This window comes from Talpa occidentalis, unplaced genomic scaffold (assembly GCF_014898055.3).
Source record: "Talpa occidentalis isolate TD23 unplaced genomic scaffold, MPIMG_talOcc4v2.1 talOcc4.12, whole genome shotgun sequence".
Classification (NCBI taxonomy): domain Eukaryota; kingdom Metazoa; phylum Chordata; class Mammalia; order Eulipotyphla; family Talpidae; genus Talpa; species Talpa occidentalis.
This window is the reverse complement of record NW_023601212.1, coordinates 16728456-16751829: the sequence shown is the minus strand read 5'-3', so window position 1 is coordinate 16751829 and position 23374 is coordinate 16728456. Positions and strand designations below refer to the sequence as shown.

The following is a 23374-nucleotide window of genomic DNA, read 5'->3' as shown; positions in this document are numbered from 1 at the left end:
GGCAGGAGGAGCTATTGAGACAAATGACAACTGCTGCTCTCCTGTCCTCAGATATGGCTCTGCCCTGACCCTTTGGGCCTGAGGCTGGAAGTGGCCTCGCCTGCAGCCCCTTGCTGTCCATCCACACGTGTTCTCCACTCTGGATATGTGGGGCAGAGCATGAATTCCAGGCTGGATTTTCTCCCCCTTAACCCCCTACCCCCCACTCCCTTCTGCAATTCTGGCCAAGTTCCTGTGGTCCTCGTTGCACTTGCCCTTGCTGTGTCTTTGGATTCAGCTGGAGGGGAAGGTGTGTGATGGGATGGAGAGGCCAGGGGAGGGTGGTAGGTGAAAGCCACTCAGTTAATGAGGCAGTTGTCATGGGCGGGGGGGGGAGGCGGGAGAGGGTTCCTTCCCCTTCCAGTCTGCCTAGTCTAGCCCTCCTTTTTTTTTTTTTTAAGATTTATTTCTATTTATACAAGAGCTGGGGTACAGGCCAGAGTTATGGGAGCATGAGAGGATTCACCAGAGACAGAGTGGGGAGCAGAACAGGCAGACAGACCAAAGCAGTGGGTGAGACAGGAGAGGTCTGCCTCGCCATGTGGAATTCTCCCAGGCCGGCCGGGAATCGAACCTGTGCTGTGGAGGCTGCAGACAGCTTCACAGTGCTGTGCTCAACCTACTGTGCCACCAGGGAGGCCCCAGTCTAGCCCTCCTTAAGTCTAATTGACTCCCACCCCCAACTGCCCCTGAGAATCCTATGCTGACGCCCTAATTCTTATCCATCACTTTCTTGTTGGACTTTTCACATCCAACCTGGGAATAACAAATGTCTGTTGAGTCTCTGCCATGTGCCAGGCCATTGTACTAGCACCTGCTGTGCCATGTCACACGTAAGTAGGAGAGTAAGTCAGCGTGACCCCTGCCCTCATGGAGCTTGTACTCTTTTAGGGAAGCCAGCTGTGGATGTGGGGAGCGGGCTGGTGTGGTGCTACCAGAGTGTGACTGTCTGTGAAGCCTCTTTCCTCCCTTCCCAGACCCCTGCAGTTGGGTGTGGTGTCCGGATGGGGTCTGGCTCTCTGCTATTCGAGCTGTTGCTGCTGGGAGCAGGCTGGAAACACACAGCACAAGCCCTGTGTCCCAACATCTGGAGCTGAATCTCTGGATTCTGCAGGTTCAAGTGTGAGAAGAGACTACTTTATCCCATATAATAGGAGGGGGCCTGCCACTCTGAGGCAGACCAGCAATTTTGAGTGGTTGCTTTCTTTTTCCCTCTGTTCACAGGACGGCCGATCCATAGACTTGAGTTAATCACACCCAGCCGTCCTTAATCACTGCCATTCATCTGTGAAAGATCTTTTTTTTATTTTTAAGATTTTATTTATTTATATAAGCACTGGGGTATAGGCCAGAGGCACGGGAGGGTGTGAGAATCCACCAGAGACAGAGCAGGGAGCAGAACAGGCAGAAGGACTGAAATATACTGCTAAGGGGAGCAGTGGGCGAGACAGGAGAGGTCTGCCATGCCATGTGGGAATCTCCCTGGCCAGCAATCGAACCAGCACCATGGAGGATGTGGACAGCTTCACAGTGCTGTGCTCAACCCACTGCACCACCAGGGAGGCCCTGTCTGCGAAAGGTCTTGATTGTACCTTATTTCACCATTTTTTCCCATTTCGCCTGCATTCATATCTCCCTATCTTTAACTTTTAGTGTATATCCTACATATGTAAGTACATAAATATATGAATCTGTATATGTATGACATACATGTATTGTATATGTGATACTGGCCACATCTAGTACATCACATAGAAAGGCATGATAAAAATACACATCTGGAGGTCTGGTTCTTACTTTTTCTCCTTGTCTCTGTTTCCCGTACTCGTTCATGCTGCTGTACAGGCATCTGTTTCACTCCTCCAGGCCCTGTGGGTGATTTCACACTCTGCACCCAGTACCTGTTGCTTTCAAGCCCTGGTGGGAGGCTCCCAGGCTGCCTCGAATTCCTTGCTGTGATACGTGAGCCATGTCCTCTTGTGGTTCTGGAAGTTGCTGTGCACTGCAGCCAGGGGGTTCCCGACATCAGCTCTGCCAGCTGTTGCTTCCTCTGCAGTGTCTGTGGGTCCTGTTTCCCTGAGTTTTCCCATCACTTGGTGTTATCTGGCTTTCTAACTGCTGTCAGGCTGATGGGTGTAAGGGGCTGTTTGCCTGGCTTTGCGTTTCTCTGATTAGCATTTGCTCATCTCTTCATGAATCTGCTATAGGGGAGGATTTTGCAGATTTTCCTCCCATGAATTTGCCCTTTCTCAGTTCCTCCTGGTATTTTTCTTGTTGATTTGAAGGCGCTCAAATATATATGCTACACCAGGAATGCACACATCCTCTTTTCTCTAGATGCTGCGACATCTTCGGCTGGTCACCGGCTTGTTAACTCTGTCTCTGGTGTCCTTCCATTAACAGAAAGGCTCCATTTCCTGCTAGTCAAATGCATCATTTCTTTTTTCAATATGGTTTGAAACTTTTGGGGTCTTATTAGAGAAATCTTCCCATGCCAAGGTCATAAAGATATTCTTTTTTACATTTTCTCCATTAGCTTTATAATTTCACAGATCATATTTAGGCTCCTCATCTTCTGGAGTTCAAGTTTTCATAGAGTGGAAGGAGAACTTTATTATTCTTAAATTTTTTAATTGAAATAACATTGTATTATAACATTCTAGAAGTTTTAGTTATTATTCTTAATCTTTTTAATTGAAGTAACGTTGTATTATAACATCCTAGAAGTTTCAGTTATGCATCACTGAGAATCAACATATTAATATACCATGTGAAGTTCACCACTGAAAGGAGAGATTTAAAGTTTTTTTTTAAGATTTATTTATTTATTTACACAAGCACTGGGTACAGTCAGAAGTGCAAGAGGGTGAGAGAATTCACCAGCACCAGAGCGGGTGGCAGAACAGGCAGACCGATGAAGTACACTGCTGAGGGGAGCAGCGGGCGCGGCAGGAGAGGTCTGCGTGCGAGATTTAAAGTTTTTTATTTGTGTGGTCAGCCAGTCTTCCAAAACTACCCCATCAGGAAACCTTTTTCTCTTGTACTTAAATGATGTCCCCTATATCATATGCTCAGTCTGATACACATGCAGACACACAACCTCTGTATAGTTCTTTGTTTTTCTAGAGTTCCCCTTCTGTCCTATTTGGTTTATTTACGAATCCCTATGCCAGTACTACAGTTTTTATTTAAAAAATGCTTTTGGTAGTCATCAGGACTGTCACAGTCTAGTTCTATTCTTTTCCAGGAAATGCTAGGATTGCATTTCCCTGTGCACTTGGAGTTGAGTGTAGCTCTATGACACGATTCGGATGATGAAATGTGATCGTAAGTGATATATGTCACTTCTGGAAGGAAGCTTGCAGGGCCATTGTGTGATTCATTGTGTTCCCTTTCCCCGTGACTACCCACAATGCTCCAGTCAGGTAGGTGTTGTCAGCCCAGAGTAAAGAGACCAGGGCAGAGAGAGCCTCAGGGAACCCTCTATGGACCTATAACCTGAGTGAGGAATAGACCATGGTTGTTTTAAATGGTGATGCTTGGAGGCTTTTGTTTCTGCAGCAAAATCTAACCTATCCTGACTGAAACGATTATGACAGGCTGCACTGTTTCCAGTACCTGATAGGGCATGCCTCTCCTCCATGTTCTTCTTTCAGAAGTTATTTAGCTCTCTGTGGCTTTTTGTTCTGCTTTAGAATTTGTTTGTCTATCTTCTAGGAAATTCCAGCTGGAAAAATCTACCCATACAAACAGTTTTGGGCAGGAGTGTGATATAGGAGGGTGGGGGTTACATTACTGAAACACAGAGAGATTTAGTTTTCACAACAAGCATCATCTTTTAAAGCACATATATTGTATTCATCCCCAATATACTTCACTGAGTCTCAATTCATTCAAGCCTCTTGCCACTTTTCTAGCTCATCTTCCCTTCTTGTTTGTTATTTCTCTCTTACTCTCCTTTTTGTGTGAATAACCACTCATTCTCCTGAATCTCATGTGGAGTGACTTTCCTCTTATCCAAAGTTTTGTGCCACTGTCACTTGGACCTTCAGGGGGTTCACCTTTTATTGCATGTTTATCAAGAGAATCTTGCAAACAGTGACAGTTGTCCGCTAAAACTGCTTTGACGCCAGCTGTTAAGATAATGCAAAATTATCCACTTTGCTACAAATAAAAGATGCCTGGAAAAAATTGGACAGCTGGTGGGGCTGGGGGGAAGAAGATAGACATACAGTCAGATACCTATCTTATTTCAAAAAAGAAGAAAAAAATTCATGTGGATAAAGAAGTTAACAGTAAGCACATATAGTCAACTAATATTTGATGCGGGAGTCAGAATAGCAATAGAGAAAAGGTAGTCTCTTAATAAATGGTGCTAGATAATTGGATAGTCACATGTCAAAGAAGAAACCTGACTGGGGCCTCCCTGGTGGCGCAGGGGTTAAGGACAGCACTATCAAGCTATCATCAGCCACTGCAGCATGAGTTCAATCCCCGGCTAAGGAGCTAACACACATGGCGCAGCAGACCTCCCCTATCTCTCCCGCTGCTCCGCTCAGCAATGTATTTCTGTCAATCCACCTGTTCTTCTCCCCACTCTGTCTCTGGTGAATCTTCTCGTGCCCTGCACCTCTGATTTACACCCCAGTTCTTGTATGCATAAATAAGCAAATCTTTAAAAAAAAAAAAAAAGGAAACTGGACCCTATTATACACCACTCACAAAAATTCACTTGAAATGTATTAAAGACTTGAATACAAGACCTGAAATCATGAGACTCCTAGAAGAAAACATAGGAATAATGCTTGACATGCATATTGGTAATGGTTTTTTTGGGATTTGACACCCAAAGCACAATCAACAAGATACAAGATAAACAAGAGACTACACCAAACTAAAAACTTGAACAGCAAAAGAAGCCATCAACAAACACAGCCTCTGAGGTAGTAAAAAATATTTGTAAGTCACAGATTTGATAAAGGTTCAACATGCAAAAAATATAAAGAACTCATACAACTCAAAAGCAAAAATCCAAATAACCCAATTAGAAAATGGGCAAAATCAGAGAGTTCTAATCACCAGGAGAAAAGTCTTTTCCTTTTTTTCCCCCCTCCTTTTGATTGTATCTAGGGAGAAGATGAATGTTAGCTGAACCTATTGCAATCATCATTTTACGATAGATGTAAATCAACCATCATGCTCTATGCCTTAAACTTACACAGTGATGGTTATCAATTATCTCTTAGTAATTCTGCAAAAATTTCCCTAGAACTACCAGATTAGGACTATGATAGCACTGTAGTATTTGAGTCAAAAATTAATAAAACATTGAAAGAGAAGTTAACTGTAAAAATTATGTAGAAAACTATAATAAATATCTGATTTCTGTTTCTAACCATAAACCAAATAGAAGAAATCATGTATACACAATGGACAGGCTGAACTACTAAAAACATAAGGCTCCTAAATGCCTCAACAGTATAAGCAGAATTTAAGGTCCATCAACAAATGTGGAGATGTTTTAACTAAATACAACTGGAAAGCTTTTTAACTCTAAGAAAATGTTCATCAAATCAAGAAAACCCAGTAATGCTCTTAAGAAAAAAGACAATCCTGTCAACAGGTAATTCCCAAAGGAGGAAATAAAATAACTAAATAACTCATATAGAAAAGATAATAAGTTCACTCATCATAGAGCTTCCCTGGTGGCACAGCGGGTTGAGTGCTGTGCTGTGAAGCTGTCTGCAGCCTTTGCAGCGCCGGTTCAATTCCTGGTCGGCCAGGGAGAGTCCCACATGGTGTGGCAGACCTCTCCTGTCGCATCTGCTGCTCCCCTCAGCAGTGTATTTTGGGCATCTGCCTCTTCTGCTCCCTGCTTTGTCTCTGGTGACTCCTCTCACCCTCCTGCTCCTCTGGCCTGTACCCCAGCTCTTGTATGAAAATAAATAAATCTTTAAAAAAAATTCACTCATAATAAATGAAAAACCAATTGCAAACACTTATGCTGTTATTTTGTTCAGAATGGTATTGAGTTAACACATTAATTTGGGGATAATTTTCTCCTTTTATTTAGGTCTTCTATTCACCCTTAAATACTTCATAATTATTCTTTGTAAAGGTCGTTTGAATTTTTAGGTAGGCCAATTCCCAGTGTCTGTGATTTTGGTTGGTGCTGTGGCTAACGCCTTCTTTCTAGAGGAAAATTGAGGTAATGAGTTTGACTGCATTCCCTGGAGCAGGCCATGGGGTTAGCTTCTTGTCCTTTTCTAGCTTGCTTGTCCCAGCCACTGTGACCCCTCAGGGGGTGCAGGGCAATGAGGGAGCAAGTTCTTGCCTGCATGATGTCAGAAGATGGCCATGTGGCTTTGTGCTGTATCAAAGTAACACAGGTAGAATTCCATTTCCCAGAACTCCCTTTCCTGAATGACTCTGGATTGGCCATAAGAGTAACTTGGAGAGATTTGAAGACAGAAGGAAAGCAGCATTACACAGGGGCAGCTGGTGCAGGGACTGTTGTTCCAGCACATTCTAGGCAGTAGCTGGCTGGCCTCACTGGGCCTGGTTACAGCTCCCTCAGGGTCTCATCTTGGCCACTGAGTCCTGTGCAGGTGTGTATGCACCTTGTAGATCCAGGGCTCCAGCTCCTTCTGCAGCGTGTTGAGGCTGGAGGCTCTGATTGCCTCATTCTCCTGCTTCATGACCTGCAGTGACTCCAGACTCAACATCAGACAGGCAACAGCCTTGTGTAGACCTGTCATGCTCTCACAGCTGTATCAGCTCTAATTCCTGCACTAAGGCCCTGTTCCACCCCCGCAGGGCACTCCACTTCCGGATGAGGCCCTCAAGGACAGTGCTTGCTAGGCCTAGCAGGTGCTTAAAGCAGACATATTCTCTTGTGGGTTCCTCTCTGACTGCGCCTGCCTTACATAAGCAATCCTCCAACTGTCACCCCCTCCTGAGAGTTCCCCTCTTTGATCGGGTACATATCCACTTGCTGCTGGAGTCCTGCTGCCCTCCCTGCTATCCAGCTGGCTCTCCCTCCCATTTGAGCCACTCTGGTCCAGGGAAATGCAGAAACATCTTTTGTCCGTAACAAATCCTGGTGGCCAGACCTGTCCACTCAGAATCATTCTTCCACCGCCACCAAAGCGACTCAAGGTCTCTTGCTCTTTAATGTCATGGCCAAATTTGGAAGCCAGTCCCTTGGGCTCCTCTAACTTCAGGGGACCCTTAGCAAGCTCTTGGAGCCATGCTTTGGTGGTCCCCCTCATTGGGCTGCTCTCCCCACTGCTTTTGCCTGGAGAGGGATGGTAAATACTGGTAACACTTTTCCCCAAAGAATATTGCTTCCCAAACTTGCTCTCCATGCCCACATTCCCCACCCTTTACATCCTCTTTGTATCTGGCAGAGCCTTCTAACTGGTCTTTGAACATCTGCTTTGCCATTTCTACTGGTAGACTGGCATTTGTTGCTTTGTGGTACCTTGGTCAAAAAATCCAGGAAACACCCTGTTAAGAATGGATGTAAGGGGGCCTCCCTGGTGGCACAAGGGGTTAAGACCCAGCACTAGGAAGTGATCCACAGCCACTGCAGCACGAGTTTGATCCCTGGCCAGGGAGCTACCCATATGGCACAGCAGACCTCTCCTGGCTGGCCCGCTGCTCCCCTCAGCAGTGTATTTCAGTCAATCTGTCTGTTCTGTTCCCCACTCTGTCTCTGGTGAATCCTCTCACCGCCCACACCTCTGGCCTGTACTCCAGTTCTTGTATGTATAAATAAATTAATTAAAAAAAAAAAGAATGCTTGACGGCCTCAGATGGAGTTGCTTGCAGGCTCGCAGGGCTAGAACACAGCCTTTTCTGTTCCCCAGAAAGAACAGTCTCTCTGGTTTGCATGGCTGGCTCTTGGGGGCGATCCTAGAGTCACAGAATGTCAGAGCTGGAAGGTACCATGGAGGTTGCTGTTCTCTCCCATCCCCTCATTTTATGGTGGGGAAACTAGGGGAGAGGGAGAGCAATGTGCTCGGTGAGACACAGTGAGTTTCCAGTGGAGCCTGCAAGAGATCCAGGTACAGACCTCCTTTATCTGGCAGAGCAGAGAACAGAACCCCGTAGGCTTTTAATTCAGGATAGCAGCTCACCTATGCCCATCCCCCCTGTTTCCCTGCCCCAGAGAAAAATAACTGAGTGTGCTGGGGGTCAGGAGGGTCCTGGGGAGGCGGGCCTGAAGTAACTGACCATGGTATCCAACAGAACTTCCTTGCATCCCCCACCTGGGAGGAAGCCAGGGAATTCCGCCAAACCCTGGTTCATGGACATGGGGGAGTTGGGGGGGGGGGCAGGCTGCAACTAAGCAGTTGAGGATCTGAGCCAGTGAGGTGGCATCTGCTACCTCAAAGCACTGTCTCAGGGCTTCGCCGCCCCTGATTTGGGGTGCTTGTTCTTGGCTGTGGCTGCCAGGTCCAAGTCCCAGCATACGTTCTTCTCTTGACCCCCACTAGCTGGCCAGATTGGGCAGAAGCTTGCTCAGCTGGGTGTAAATCCTGGGCGCCCATCTTGGGTATGGAGCCCTGCCCCTCTCACATGGTTGCCTCCTTCAGCTCTGGAAGAAGGAAAGCCTCGCCGCAGAGAGCAGAACCTCTGAACAGGGTTTGCTGTGAATAGAACATTCTCTTTGAGCCAACAAGAGCATGGATTGATCAAGCTGGGGGTGGGAGCTGGGGGTAGAATTGCTGTGCTGAGCCCCGTGCTAGTTTGCATTTGCCATTCCTTTTAAGTCTGAAATAATGCTAAGAGACAATGCTATTGACATCAGAGTAAGAAACTTGCTTTTTCTCTTTTTAGAAAATTAACTGTCTGTCATATGACATCCATTTTCCTTTGCCCCAGTCTATCATTTGTATTTTGGCTCTGTCTGTGCTACTTCCCATTACACTAGCCCCAAACTAGGCAAATTTGATTTTTTTTTTGTCCCCATCAAATTATCAACCCTTTGAAATAGTCCCTAGATTTTTGGTCATTTTCAGAAAGTTCTACCCCACTTCAAGATTTTATTTGTAAAATTCTCCCATGTATGATTTCATTTTGTAAATATGTAAATAGTTGATTCTTCTTGAGTTGATTTTTGTGTGAGAAAGGAGATAGGGATCCAACTTTACACTCCTTATTTTCTCCCTCAAATGGCTAGCCAGTTGGCTAAATGCTATTTTTTAAGAACTTCTACCTTCCCCTCTTGAAAGGTCGTCTTTGGGTCTCTTCTGTTTCATTGACTGCACTATCTGTTCTTGCTGTGTCCTCTGGTGTTTTAATAATTACACTGTTGTGACTTCATAATGTGTTTGATATCTGGTAAGGCCAGTCCTGCCTCTTCCAACCATTACTCTTCTTCAAAAAATATTTTTGTAGTAATTCTTGCTTATTTATTTCTAGATAATTTTTTTCAGTTGTTATTTTTTTTCAGAATTATCTTTATAGGCCTGCCCCCACAACAAAAGAAAAACAAAAGCCCAAACACAATTTAACAACAGCAGCAACCAAATCTCAACTTTGATGACATTCAGGGACAAGGTTACACTGAATCTACACATTAATATCGGAGGTTTTCATATTTTCTACATTGAATCTTTATATCTAAGTCTTTTATTGGTGTTTCATAGTGTTTTCAGAGCTTTTTTATCCCCCTCCTAGATCTTCTTCATTTCTTGGTTTAATACCATGTGTCTTATCATTGTTGCTATTATAAATGAATTTCTTGGGCCTCCCGGGTGGCACAGCAGTTGAGCGCTGGGTTGTGAAGCTGTCTGCAGCCTCTGCAGTGCCAGTTCGATCCCTGGCGGCTGGGCGAGGGTCCCACATGGAGCACAGACCTCTCCTGCCGCCCGCTGCTCCCCTCAGCAGTGTACTTCGTCACTCTGCCTGTTCTGCTCTCCGCTCTGGCTCTGGTGAATTCTCTCACCCTCCTGAGCTTCTGACTGTACCCAGTGCTTGTATAAATAATAAATAAATCTTAAAAAAAAAACGAATTTCTTTTCTTCCATTATGTCTTACTGGTTGTTGTGTATATGTGTTGGTATATTAATTTATAACCAGTCAACTTAATAAACTTTTTTATTGTTTGTAACGGTTTCCAATTAATTTTCTTGAGTTTTCCAAATAAAGAATCACATCAAGTGAAAATGATTTTACTTTCTTTCCAATTCTGAAACTGTGGGACAATGTGAAATAATGGTGGTAATACTGTATGTCTAGGTCTTGTTCCTGGCGGTAATAAGTGTTCATAGTCTGGTGTTTGCCCAAACTTTTAAAAAAAATCATATTTAGCAAGTTTCCATCCTTTACCATTTTATAAGCTGCTTTACAAAAGCAAGCAGGGCTGTGAATTTCTCAAATATCCTTCCAGCCTCTGTGAGAACAGTCTGTGTGATATTTCTCTTTTGAGCTGTTAATATACTGAATTACAAATGATTTTTAAATATCCAGTTATTCTGGATATTCTGGAGTAAATGCTACTTGACTTTTTTTTAACATGTCACTGATTTCTGTTATCTAGTATTTTATATAGTTTCTTTTTGAGCTCTTTGTCTGGTTTTGATGTCATTTATATTATTGTCATGAAAGAGAATTGTGAGTTTTTTTCCTTCTGTATAATCTGAACGAGTTTACAAAGCACCAGAATTACCTGTTTCTTAAAGGTTTGTTAGAATTCTTCTGTGATAATTTTTGGGCTTGGGGCTCTTTCAGGGTGGGTGTGTAGTTCATTAATAATCATTTCCATGGCAGTTAGTCCATTGGATTATCTAACTTTATTATGGTTAGTTGGGTAGTTTATATTTTCCCGCAAATTTATCCTTTTACCCATTTTCTCAAGTTAGTTTGCATAAAGATGAGCAAAATAGTGTTATGTTAGGTTTAAAATTTTATCAGTTTCCCTCTGTAATTATTTACTTGGGATATTTCTGTTTTCTCCCTTTGTCTTGATAATCTTAACTAATGGTTTATATATTTTATTAGCTTTTTTTCCCTGCTAAAATAGAATCAGCTCTTGGTTGCATGTATTAGTTCTGCATTTCTCTAATGTAATTCATGGCATTCTGCTTTCGTATAACTAATGTCTTCTTTCTGCTTTCCTTAGCTTGAGTTTGTGGTCTTTTTCCCCTAACTTTTTCAGTTGATGCATCATTAATTCATTTTCATTTTTATGTATGAACTCTTAGCACAGGTTCTTATATACAATATTTTCTTTAGGATTATTTTACAGTATTTTCCAACTTCAGTTTTGATTTCTTCTTTGTTCCAAGTGCTGTTTAAGAGAAAGAATTCAAATTTCTGAGTGATAAGGATTTTATTTCAAAATTTTAATTTTCTTACATTGTAATCCCAGACTGTTGTTAGTATGTTTTCTGTTTGGGGGGATATATTAAGGCTATCTTTGTAGCCTTAGATTTTCTATTATTTTATATTCTGTTTTCAGGGTATTGAAGGTTTTATTTTTAAGGTATCAGAATAACCTTAATAATTTTATTATTTGCTCCTTTGTATCCTTATTTTATTTTTTGTTCACTTCTGTCTTGTACTAGGTAGTCAGCTGTAATCTTTGACTGCTAATGCATTTCAGTTTCTTCTTGCATGGCCTGTAGTTTTTACTGTAAAGATGTTTTGTGATGATGTTTGAAGTATAAATATTCATAACTGTTAGCCTGCCATGGGGGATGGTGGTCTTTATTATTTTAATGTTTCCCTTTTTCTAGTTTAATGCTCCTATGCTTTCCACTCCCTGTCCCCTAATTTAATCTTATCTGCTGCTAAAATTGTGCTTCTTCCTCTCTTTTTGTTTGTGCCTGTGTGGTATATCTCCTTCCCTTTCAACTGCTCTTAGTAATTGTGTTTTGAGATATATAAGAGATTTGGCCCTTATTTTGTGATCCAGCCTGAGAGTAAAAATATTTTAATAGTAAAATGATATTATTCACATGAATTAATATGACAGGCATGTTTGGTCTTAGTCATTTTTTCTTTTAAATAGTATTTTATATTATACACTTTATGGTTTTATTGCTGCTTCATTTATTTTTTCAATCTTTTATTCCATTTTCTGTTTTATTTGCTTGGTTTTTATGTGTATGATTCTTCCAACAATTGGAAAATTTCCCCCCATGATGGCCTTTCCATCTCTCTTTCTATATATTTTTCTTAGTAGCTATTAACTACTTTCTCTAAGAATGGCAGAATTGCTGTCTTTCCACAAAATCTAACTCCCACCACCACTTTATTTTAGTTGATTATATTATTACTATTTTTCTTTGTTTATTTCTATTTTTCTTAATGTTTTCCTTTCATACCTTTAATTATTCATGTATGTTTTTACTTACTGTATTAGCTTTAAAAAGATATCTTTGATAGCCAGGTAAAGTCATTATCAGTATACTTACATTGTTTCCCAGCTTCTCTTCCCTTTCCTGAGCCAAACTGTTAACATTTCTTCTCTTTTTGTTTTTTTTTTAAAGATTTATTTATTTATGCATACGAGAGCTAGGGTACAGGCCAGAGGTGTGGCGGGGGGTGAGAGGATTTACCAGAGACAGAGCGGGGAGCAGAACAGGCAGACTGACTGAAATACACTGCTGAGGGGAGCAGTGGGCGAGGCAGGAAAGGTCTGCTGCGCCATGTGGGTTGCTCCCTGGCTGGCTGGGGATCGAGCTCATGCTGCAGAGGCTGTGGACAACTTCATAGGTTGCGTCTTAACTCCTTGCGCCACAGGGAGGCCCCAAACTGTTAACATTTCTCCACAGAAGGTTTATAGCCTTTGCCTTTGGTTCCATAACCATAAATGCTGCTTGGCTTTAGTCTTGGGCTTAGTTTCAGGTGTGTGAATTTAGTGTCTCCCCAGTTCTTCTGTACTACTTTCACTCATCTTTTGATTGGCTTGAAATTACCTTCTTGTGGATTCTTCAAGCTATGAGATTGATGTTCTCATGTTCTTACATGCTCATAAATGTTGCCTTTACACTTAATTGACTGCTTGCCCTAACAGTATCTTAGAATACAATTTTTATTTCTTCGCAGGATTAATGTTGTGGAGATGTCTAAGGTTACCCTTATTTTTTCCCCTTTTGCTCAAAGGCAAGTTGACATTTGGGGATGGATGTTCCAAAGGATTCTTTATCTTTAAAGTTCAGTATCTTTACTAGATTTCACCATTATTTGCCAATTACTGGGATACAATAGGTCTCTTTAATTGGTAGACTCCATTCTATTTTGGCAAATTGTTATAAATGATATCTGCCTTCTGTATGGTGACATTAATTGCATATATGTTTGTGTATTTTTTCATACCTGACCATATTTTCTCTTATCTTTCTTTTAACCACTTGTTAATTTTTACTGAGTTTTCTTACTTTTTACAATATTGTCCTCTATATCCCTTCTGATGTCTTCTGCAGTGCTTGTAGTTGGTTTTATTTTTTTTTCCACTTATTGTTTGAGCTGTACCATTTTATGGCTGTGTTGTGTGCTCATCTTGCCAAAATTCGTACCCCCCCATTTTTATATCTCTTCTTTGTGCTCTTGGTTGGTAGAAATAATTGCTTCATTATCTTAAAAAAATTTCACTGTAATATGTGGTTCACTTTCACCATGATAAATTTTTTGGGTGTTTTTTTTTTTTCTTAATGTACTATTGATTTTCCTTTCTTAATTGCAGTGACTATTGTATAGCCACTGTATATTTGCTTTTCTGATTAATTCATATTTAAATGAAATGATTTCTTGGACCAATTGCTCATGTTAGGTTCCAGAGTGGAGAGAGAACAGGGCCATAGTCTGGGCTTCTAGGAACTTCCCTATAGGGACATGAATGTAAGATATAAAAAATATTTTTTAAAAAGCAAATATTGTTTAAAAATGAACAATAAGCGAAAAATAAATTAAAAAAATTTAATTTTGAAGTAATGTATTATAACATCATATAAATTTTGAGTATACATTAGTATAAATCAACATCTGTAAATACTACATTAAGTTCACTACTTAAAGTTCAATTCCCTCTTTCACCATATGGTTGACTTCTTTTACCTGATTTACTCACCTTTCATCCCCATTCCCATCTGACAGCCACTAATTTGGTCTTAAAGTTTAAAAGTTTATTTTTGTTTTATTTAATTCATTCATTTATTTGATTTCTCCATGTATACCACATGAGTGAAATCATATGCTGTTTATATTTGTCTTTCTGACTCATTTTACTAAGTGTAATACCCCCAGGGTCCATCCATGTTTTGACAAATGGCAAGATTTCATCTTTTCTTTTTAATAGCTGAGTAGTATTCCACTGTGTATATATACTCCATCTTCTTTACGCAGTCATCTGTTGATGGGCATTTAGGTTGTTTCCAACTCTTGGTTGTTGTAAACAGTGCTGCAGTGAACATAGAAATACATATATCTCTTTGAATTGGTGGTTTTATACTTTTTGGGTAATTACTGAGAAGTGAGATAACTGAATCATATGGAATTTCTATTTTTAATTTTTTGAGGAATCTTTTTAAGTTTTTGTTCTGTCTAGCCAAATGGAAATGACAGCCACAAATCTGCTCACAATATCACAATGTCAAACCTATCTCCTCTCCCCTATGTCAATGAAAGACTCCTTCCTGCAAATATAACTTCCCTCCCATCATTGGCCTCAATTCTGCTGTTTCTATTTCATGACAAATCAGGTTCAGGTAACCTCCCACTACAGGCCCACAAACAGACATGTCATTATCCCTAACAAGAGAGTGTTATTTGTTTTTGAACTCTGGGGTATGGCACTTACCTTGGAGAGCTGTGTTTATCACCTTTGCCTGAGCTCTGCCCCATAGTGGTTCTCCTTTGGCATCTGTCTGCACCCAGTTATGTGTTAGACCTGAGTTTATATATCTCTGTTAACTTTGTCAAAGATTGAATTTGTTTCTTATTCTTGTTGCTTTTAGGTGATTTTTCATTGTTCCCTGGTCTGCTCCTTATGCAGTAATAGGATTACAGATCAAAGATGAAAGGTACCTTAAAGACAGTCTAGTTCAACCCTCTCCTTTTACAGAGAAGAAAATTGAGACCCAGAGAACAGTGGCTTTCATCCTCTCCCTCCATTCCTTATATTGCTTGACCCTTTCTTCTTCCCCCTCCCTCTTAGCCTCAGAGCCTTCATGTCCTTTATTAACGTCTTCTAGTTTTAATAACTATTTTACTGTGTCAAAATGTACATTACATAAAAATGCAGTAAGTGTTTCTGTTGTTCTGTCTTGCTTTACTATGCATAATTCTCTTGACCTCCATTTTGCTATAAATGGCAGTGTTTCCTCCTTGCGAATGACTGAGTAGTATTCCACTGTGTGGATGTGCGACAACTGCTTGATCCAATCATCTATTGATGGGCATTTAAGCTGTTTCAATTTCTTGTAAACAGTGCTGCAATAAACATTGCAAAGCATAAGGCTTTCTTTGCATCAGTGGTTTGATGTCCTTTGGATAGATGCCCAAGAGTGGGGTGGCTGGGTCATATTTTATTTCCATTTTTAGTTTTTTGAGATGAATCCAGTTAGTTTTCCATAATGGCTACACCAGTTTACATTCCCACCCACAGTGTGATAGAGTTCCTCTTTCTCAGCATCCTCTCCAGTGCTTGTTGTTGGAGGTCTTTTTAATACGTGCCGTTCTCTTAGATGCGAGACGGTGTCTCATTGTAGTGTTAACCTGTATCTCTCTTACTGGAAGTGATGATGAACATTTTTTCATATGTCTGTTGGCTTTCTAGACATTCTCTTTGGTGAATTTTCTGCTTATATCTGCTGCCCATATATTAATTGGGTTGTTTTCCTATTGTTGAATGGTATATATTTTTAATATATCTAAGATAGTAATTCTTTTTTAGTTACATAATGTGTGAATATTTTCTCCCATTCAGTGGGATGTCTTTTTAATCTTCTTATATATTTTTTTTCACTGTGTGAAAGCTTTTTAACTTGTGGTAATCCCAATTGTTTATGTTGCTTTTATTTCCCTTGCCGTTGGGGTCAGGTCTCTAAAAACATCTTCAATGATGTCATGGAACACATCACCAATGTTTTCTTCTATGTATTTCATTGATGCAGGTCTTATATTTAAATCTTTTATCCATTTGGAATTACTTTTATGGAGTTTGTATGGATTTAGAGAGTGATCCAACTTCATTCTTAATGTATACCTTTCCGGTTTTCCCAGAAGTGACTTTCTTAACGTTCACAGAAACTGGCCCTTCTGACTTTCTGGCCAATGTCACAGCCTGTGGGCTTGTGTTATGTATTTACAAACCAGAGTGCCCCAGGAGTCCTGAAAAGCCCTCTTTTGGAGAAGCTTCTGCAGAGTGGGTGGCCCTGCCTCTGCTCCTATAAGCATCTGCAAGTCCAAGAAGGTTCTGTTGTCTCTCTGTTATGAGCCAAATCAAGGTTCTCCAATATTCACATTTTGAAGTCCTAACCCCCCACCCCAAGTCTCAAAATATGACTGTATTGGGAGGTAAGGTCTTTAAAGAGGCAATTAAGTTAGAGTGAGATTATCTGGGTGGACCCTACTCCAGTATGACTAAAGTCCTTGTAAGAAGAGGGAATTAGAACACAGACAGATGGCCATGTGAAGGCACAAGGAAAAGACAGCTATCCACAAGGTGCAGAGAGAGCTGTCAGAGGAGACCTACCCTGCCAATGCCTTGATCTTGGACCTCTAGGCTCCAGAACTGTGAGACAAAAGGTTTTTGCTGTTTAAGCCACCCATCCTGTGGTACCTTGTCATGGAAGTCCTGGCAAATATCTATATCCTCTTTCCCTCTCCAGCCAGAGTGAGCTTTCTGCAATACAAAGCTGATGCCTTGCCCTTCAGTACCTACAAGATCTGCAAGCCTCTTCATCTGGCCCCTGACGGCCTCTCTGACCTCATCTCTTCCTGATACTCAAGCCCAACCCCAGGATTAAGCTCCAGAGATATCAAATGGGTTTTAGTTCCCTGAACAGACTGTGTCTCCTCACACACACGTGTCTCTGCTTAAAAGGCCCTCTGGTGCTCCCCTCTGCCTGGCTAACTCCTGGTCATCTGCAAAGCCCATCAGACAGCACCCTCCTTGGCAACATTTCCTGGCTGCTCCCTCTGCAGTGCACTCAGCACCGCCTCATCTATTATTACAGTCTGCACCAATGTGATTGTCTCTTTCCATATTCCTCTACTGGGGAGTGTTTTGAAGGTCATCTTCCTTTCTCTACCTCTGCATTTAGGCCAGGCAAGAAGGTCTTCAATGACTTTTATTGACCTGAGTTGAATTTTGGATCTGTAGGGACAATGGACCTACATTTTAAGGTGAAATAAAAGGGAGAGGCTGGTTACAATGTGGCTCCAGTCAGACCTGGTGTTAGCAAGTTCATCTCCTGACATGCAGCTGGGCGGGAGCACGGCAGGGCTGGTTGGATGAGTGGCTCCCCTATAGGTTGAGTGACGCCAGACAAGCACATTCCTGATTCCCAGTTGTATCCGCCCTGGAGCCTAGCACATGCTAGTGAAGGCAACAAGCAGGTTTAAAGGAACCTTCAGGGTCAGAGAGTAGAGATTGAGTATTGTCTATTGCTTCAAAGAGGACTAGATGTGAATCCCAGTTTCCACCACTTAGTACACGTGACTTGGGCTTAAATTATTTTTTCATCCACCAGATAGGGAATAACACCTACCCTCTTGTACTGGGAGGATTAAATGCAATAATTTCTTTCTCCTGTTGTGCATCTCTCTACCTACCTACTTATTATCCATCTACCTATCTATCCATCCATCCACCTATCTATTTATCATCTATCTTTTACCTATCGATTGATCCATCTACCCATCTATTCATCTCTCTCTCTTCCTACCTACTTACTTACCTATAGATCTCCTGTTTTGAGCAGTTCTTGGCTAGTCCAGGGCTTAGTAGATGTTATTTTTATAAGCTAACAAGGGACTATTTTCTTCATTTCCCTTATCTTTTAAATAACAGGACTCAGAGACAGAGGAGCCTTTGCTAAGGCCATTCAGATTTTGACCTGTGCTCTGATATGGGTGCAGAGGAATAATAATAATAATAACAACAACAACAATAGCAATTTCACACTCTTTGGGGCACCTGGCAGCTCATAAAATATTTCCTGCCCACCATTCTGTGATGTGCACTCAGAAATCCACTCACCCCCATGGTAGGAAGACCCTGGCACAGAGCAGAGATAGTGAGAATAGCAGTGGCAGCCACCCCTGCATCCAGGGCCCAGCTGTGGATCTCCCTCTTGTCCATCACATGTGACTCTTTTCCTTGTCGGGAATAGAGAAAGTGCTTCTAGAAACCAATTGAGCTTCGAAGGCAATGTGACCTTGAGGATCCTTCCCCAAGGCTTAGAGAGCAAGTGGAGGTGTCCGAGACCTAGGCATCCTCTCCCACCTGCCTGCAACCATACCTGCCTGTTTTCCAGAGGTCGGCTCTCCCTGGCAGCCGTCCCAGCAGAGGCCCCTCCTGCGTGCTATCCCAGAGGGCCATGTCCTTGTTCACGGACCATTGGGTGCAGGCTGCTGTTCTCTCCTGCCTAATTGCCGTTGTCCTTGTTAACACCCTCCCTCTGCCTTCGTGCCTCACGCCCACCCACCGCTCTTGGCTCCCCTCACGAGTGCCTCCTACTTGATGAACAAGATGTAAGTATACAAGTTATTAATCTTCCTACCGAGGCAATTACAGTCCTGCAAAGTTCCTCCTTGGCCACGTTGGCTCTTCTATGACAACCTTATCAGGTTAGCAATTTCAGATCTGCATTAAGTGTTCAGAAATCAATTTTCAGCTTATTTTGTGTTGCAAAGTTTGCCGTGCCTGAAACCGCACTGCTAATTGAACAAGAGCAATTGATGTTTTAGCAGTAATTAAAGATGGTAATTATGACCAAATCTCCCCCATGGCCCTGCCGTGTTTGCTTTTGGACCTGTCAGAATGGCAGGCAGGCCAAATCAATCTTAATAAAGTTGGCGCTTCAGAAGTCTCCCCAGAAACGGTGTTGCCCTCAGGGTGGGAATGATGGAGTCTTGGGGAGCAAAGGGGTGGCATGTTTGGGGCTGTGAGGTGACCAGTTAGCTGGACAGTCATGCAGTCATCAGACCTGACCAGGTGGGTCCTCTGAGCGCCTCGCCAGCCCTGAGCTGGGGGCGTGGGAGGGGCGGGGGGAGCATTCCACAGACATCGGTGAGCGCAGTGTACCCTTGAGAAGCTCACGATGTATTTAGGGAGATGTGATCCAGGTGCAAGCACAAAATAACTCAGATCCCTTATTTTCATCCATAAACATTATAGTGTGCCTACTGTGTGCTGGGTGCTAGGGGAGTAAAAATAAAAGACATCTTTCCAATGAACCTATACGCAAGCACAGCTGATTATGACTTTTGTATCCTTTGTGTGGGCTTGGGCTTCATCTGTGTTGTTGACTGATGTTGGTCTGGTGTTGGCTCCATCCCTTCCCCTCCTCTGTCCTCCAGTTTCCTCCTCCTCAGAGAGGGAGCTGGACATGTAGACAGACTGTTGCACTGAGGTCAGAGGGTTCCAGTCCTGGGGTGGCTCCTCCACGTGTGGCTCCCCAACACTGGCACCCAGGAGCCATTTAGCCTCTTTTGGAGCAGACTGAAGCGAGATGCAGATGCTGGGCATCTCCTCCCTCCGGTTCAGAAAGTTGGTGCTCACTGCTGTGCAGGAGGCTGCTCCTGGGCTATTATTTACTTTGTGTGCAAGGCCTCATGCTCTGTGCCTGGGGATACAAAGATGACTTTTGGATGAAAAACGTGTGCAAATCCCAGCAACTGCTGTACTTGTAGGCAGAGGGTTTGTATAGAAAGAACCCATGTGATCCCCAGCCTCTCAATATCCCATTGAGAGGTGTGCTTGGCCTTAAAATTAGGTTTTATTATTATTCAGTATGATGAGGCCAACAGATCAGAAGATGATTATCTCTGAAAAGATAGTCTGTTCCAGTCCCCAGGAGGTGGGAGCTTGCAGTGTCATACCAGGATCGGCCAGGGGGCAGAGGCAGCAGGGGAGCGTGGGCAAGAGCCTTTATTGTGCTTTCCTAGGGAAAGAATGGGTGAGGCTAGTAAGAAGGTTTAGGACTGGCTAGTGAGAATAAGTTCAGCGGGCTGGGGGCAGAGGGGCGACCCCTCGTGCTCCTTATCCCGTCTCTGGTGTAGGAGCCTGTGAAGGCCGGGTAAAGGAGGTGGGTGGGGCTTGGGCTCTGTGTTTGCATTTGAAAGACACACCCTGTGAGACTTTGCTGTCTGTGGGAACTCATAGCTGTAGGAGGGGTGGTCCCAACACATGCGGAGACTGGGCTGCTGAAGGCTTGAAGGCTGGTGCTCCAAGCAAGGAATTGATGAAGTTGATGGGGAGAACTGGAGAGCAGCTTTGCCAGACAACCTAAATGGGGGTGCCACTTGTTTAAGGAAATGCATGCCAGAGCAAGCAAGTCAGCTGTTTGGTGTTACAGTTTCTGGAAACCATGGGGAGCCACTAACCTCAACCAGCTGATTTCGAGGCAATCTAGAGAGGGCCACCAGGTCCTTCAGGGGACAGTCCTGCCCACTTCCCCACAGTGACTCAGAAGTGGGCCTTAATTGCAGAAGCTTACAGGCCAGCGGGGGAAGCTCTGTGCCTGGCTAGTAAGGAATTAGAGCACAGGGTAATGGCAGCTATGCCGGGTGGAGGGGGCCCACTGGAGAGGACCAGGCTGGGGACAGAAGGGTTAGTGGAAGCTGATCTTCGAGGCTGAGGAGAGGTTGAGCCAGTTGAGGTTGGGGGTCCTCTCAGGCAGGGGGTACAACATGAACAATAGCATGTTGGTGGGGGGACGACTAGAGCAGAGGGGATGAGGCAGGAGGTGCAAGAGAGGGGTCTGGAATGGAGACCTGGCATTGGGTCATGGGGGTGGGAGGCCGCCGGGGTGGTCACATAGAGGGGAAGAGAGTTCATGTACGTAGGCAGCGGGATAGGGACAGAGGTTCCAGTAAGGACTCAGGGACACACTGCCTGGCAGCTCTCTTAGCATGATCCCATGGGCCAGCCTCCCGGCCCCCCAGCACCCCTGCCTGCCATATGCCTGGTGAACCCCAATAAAAGACCTGCAAAAAACCCACTGAGGAGTCTGACTTCTCCTTTACCCGGTCTGCATGGGATCAGAAAACCTGCCCCGTGTCCAGGTCCTGCCTTTACAATTGGCGTAGTCGGCAGGATCCATGCAGACGGGTATTGGAGCCCTCCGAAGACCTGGAGGGACTAAGGAGAACAGACTGTTTGCCTGTGATGACGCTGGAGGCGCCATGGCGGCACAGAAGGTGGACAATGAACACGAGCTGCAGGATGAGACCTGGTGTGAAGGAGATGTCCGAGAGGACCAGCCAACGACACCGGAAAGGACCAGCCAATGACACCGGAAAGGACCAGCCAATGACCCCTGAGGCAGCAGGCCATTGCTGAAGCAGGGAGAGGCCAATGGACATGAACTGATAAACTTGGACTGACAATCCCACCAGAAGGCGGAGGACCTTGCAGGTTGATATGTTTTGGGACCCTGGGGGTGGAACAGTTTTGTTTGTAAACCCCAGGAGATGGGAATCTGGGGGTGGCCAGTGGGCCTAGATGGCCAAAAGCAGCCTGTTATGCCCAGCAGCCAGGTGGAGGAGAAAAGCCAACTAAGAAGGCAAAAGCTGGTACTGATGCTAAGTTGAGAAGCCCTAAGCGCCTGTTAAGCAGCCTTAGTATGCTGAAGAACTGTGAGTCTCGTAAAATCACCTGTGGGGGATGCCCTGCTCATTCTTGAGTGAGGGTGAGGAGCTGAGGAACCTGTCCTTGGGGGACGGGTGGGGAATGTGGCTTGGGGTGGAGCCCAAGCCGAATGCAGAGTTTGGATCCCCGACCCATGTGATTGTGCAGTGGGTTGGCTTGAGTGCAGGGGTCTGCGAGTCGCATGGATGGCTGTGAAGGCCGAGTGTTGGAGCGACTGCAGACAGAAACCCTGAGGGTTGGCATTTACCCCCAACAGAATAAAATTGCCAATCCCAGAGCTAGTGCATCCTGGGGGTGGATGCGGTGTGTGGCTTGTAGCCGAGACTACAGCCAGAGAAGGCCAGGAAGCCTAACGGCTCCTGGTGTGTTATAGCAGATGCCGTGTGTGATTTCCCCTCCCTCGTATGAGCAGTGCCTTCGGCAGCAGATTTGGTGGCTCATCTGCTGGTACCAATAATTGTCTTTTGCACTAGGTTGGTGCCCTGCCTGGACTTATTTGTGTTCTGTTGTATTTTGTTATATTTGCTTTTGTGGGCCATGGCTGCATTGTTTGTTTGCTTAGAAAATTGTATATATATATATATATATGTATAGACTGTATGGCAGAAAACCCTGAGGGGGTGGACTGTAGGGTAAAGAAAATATCAGGCTTTTCTGCCCTTCCGCCATCAGGATAGATGATGGATCCTTGCCTGAATGCATGCCTGATGGCGGGCACCTGGAATAGGGTGTGGGCATAGGTAGATGGGATTCAGCTGAGCTAAGACTATGCTTTTAAGGGCGGCGTCACGGGGACGCCAGCAGAAGCAGCAGGAGAAGCCGAAGCAGAAGCAGAAGAGAAGCCGAGATCACCAGAGAGCCCAGATAGAGTGAGGATTTGCTGGGGGCTGGGAGGCCTGCCAGCCTCCCGGCCCCCCAGCACCCCTGCCTGCCATATGCCTGGTGAGCCCCAATAAAAGACCTGCAAAAAACCCACTGAGGACTCTGACTCCTCCTTTACCCGGTCTGCATGGGATCAGAAAACCTGCCCCGTGTCCAGGTCCTGCCTTTACAAAAGTCTAGAGGGATTGCTTGGGTACGTGCATCCCTGTTCTTGTGCCTGATCACATGTAGAGCCTCAGAGTGGTGGAGTTAAGTGATCTCCATACTCAGAAATGTCACCTTCCAGCTGCTGCTCCAGTGGGAGAAGCAGACTCAGGTGATGGCAGCCTCGTGGCAGTGATGTTGGGCAACTCAGGGAAACAGACTGTTCCAGAGAAGAGAGCAAGATGAGCAGGATCTGGCCACAGTAGCATCCACCAGTCCCTGTCTGGCAGGCAGCCAGTTGACCACGAGTGTGTTTCGGAGTTTGGCTGTTTATGTGCCCTTTGCACTCACTGAACTGCTGAGACACACATGTCTATAGAGGGCCTGGCTGAATGAAAACACACCCAGCAACAGAGGTTTGTGTCTGCGGTGCACAGCAGCAATCACAGATAAACCGAGTCCCGCTTGGTGTGTGCT

General features: G+C 44.0%; 1 protein-coding gene across 1 annotated transcript in view; it reads left to right on the top strand.

The window, feature by feature from the left end:
* Window positions 1-23374, top strand: part of BUD13 (BUD13 homolog) — a 564524-nt gene that overhangs the window by 176823 nt on the left and 364327 nt on the right. The window lies entirely within an intron of this gene.